At 42.2% G+C, this 1,609-nt stretch overlaps 1 non-coding gene across 1 annotated transcript; it reads left to right on the top strand.

Moving 5' to 3' along the window:
- Positions 1-1,296: 1,296 nt before the first annotated feature.
- LOC112739828 (small nucleolar RNA R71) lies at positions 1,297-1,404 on the top strand. Its single transcript, XR_003170765.1, has one exon. It is a non-coding gene; the product is annotated as a small nucleolar RNA R71 (small nucleolar RNA).
- Positions 1,405-1,609: the final 205 nt, after the last annotated feature.

Below are 1,609 nucleotides of genomic sequence, written 5' to 3'. Positions count from 1 at the left end.
CATAAGCCTGTTTTCTGGAAATGTCTACCATCTCTAATAAGATTTTAGCAGCTTGTACCTCAAAGATTCCCAGTTTCTCCATTACAGAGAGTGGCATGAGGTTTATTCCTGATCCAAGGTCACATAGAGCCTTCTCAAAGGTCATGCTGCCTATGGTACAAGGTATTAGGAACTTTCCAGGATCCTGTTTCTTCTGAGGCAATCTCAGTTGATCCAATGCATTTAGTTCATTGGTGAACAGGGGAGGTTCATCTCCCCAAGTCTCATTACCAAATAAATTGGCATTCAGCTTCATGATTGCACCAAGGAACTTGGCAACTTGCTCTTTAGTAACATCCTCATTCTCTTCTGAAGAGGAATACTCATCAGAGCTCATGAAGGGTGTAAGGAGGTTTAATGGAATCTCTATGGTCTCTAGATGAGCCTCAGAGTCCTTTGGTTCCTCAAAGGGAAACTCCTTGTTGATCACTGGACGTCCCAGGAGGTCTTCCTCCTTGGGATTCACGTCCTCCCCTTCCTCTCTAGGTTCGGCCATGTTGACTATGTCAATGGCCTTGCGCTCTTCTTTTGGATTTTCTTCTGTATTGCTTGGGAGAGCACTAGGAGGGGTTTCAGTGATCTTCTTACTCAGCTGGCCCACTTGTGCCTCCAAATTTCTAATGGAGGACCTTGTTTCATTCATGAAACTCAGAGTGGCCTTAGATAGATCAGAGACTAACTTTGCTAAATTAGAGGTACTTTGTCAGAGTTCTCTGTCTGTTGCTGAGTGGATGATGGAAAAGGCTTGCTATTGCTAAACCTGTTTCTTCCACCATTATTAAAGCCTTGTTGAGGCTTTTGTTGATCCTTCCATGAGAGATTTGGATGATTTCTCCATGAGGGGTTATAAGTGTTTCCATATGGTTCACCCATGTGGTTCACCTCTACAATTACAGGATTCTCAGGATCATAAGCTTCTTCTTCAGAAGATGCCTCTTGAGTACTGTTGGATGCAGCTTGCATTCCATTCAGACTCTGAGAAATCATATTGACTTGCTAAGTCAATATTTTATTCTGAGCCAATATGGCATTCAGAGTATCAATTTCAAGAACTCCCTTCTTCTGAGAAGTCCTATTACTTACAGGATTCCTCTCAGAAGTGTACATAAACTGGTTGTTAGCAACCATGTCAATAAGTTCTTGAGCTTCTGCAGGTATTTTCTTTAGGTGAATGGATCCACCTGCAGAAGTATCCAATGACATCTTAGCTAATTCAGACAGACCATCATAGAATATATCCAGGATGGTCCATTCTGAAAGCATGTCAGAAGGACACTTTTTGGTCAGTTCCTTGTATCTCTCCCAGGCTTCATAGAGGGATTCACCTTCTTTCTGTCTGAAGGTTTGAACATCCACTCTAAGCTTACTCAGCTTTTGAGGAGGAAAGAACTTGGCTAAGAAAGCCTTGACCAGCTTATCCCAAGAGTTCAGGCTATCCTTAGGTTGAGAATCCAACCATATTCTAGCTCTGTCTCTCACAGTAAAAGGGAAAAGCATGAGCCTGTAGACTTCAGGATCTACTCCATTAGTCTTAACAGTATCACATATCTGCAAGAATTCAGTTAAGAAC

Source organism: Arachis hypogaea, chromosome 13 (assembly GCF_003086295.3).
Source record: "Arachis hypogaea cultivar Tifrunner chromosome 13, arahy.Tifrunner.gnm2.J5K5, whole genome shotgun sequence".
Taxonomy (NCBI): domain Eukaryota; kingdom Viridiplantae; phylum Streptophyta; class Magnoliopsida; order Fabales; family Fabaceae; genus Arachis; species Arachis hypogaea.
This window is presented reverse-complemented; position numbering and strand designations above follow the sequence as displayed.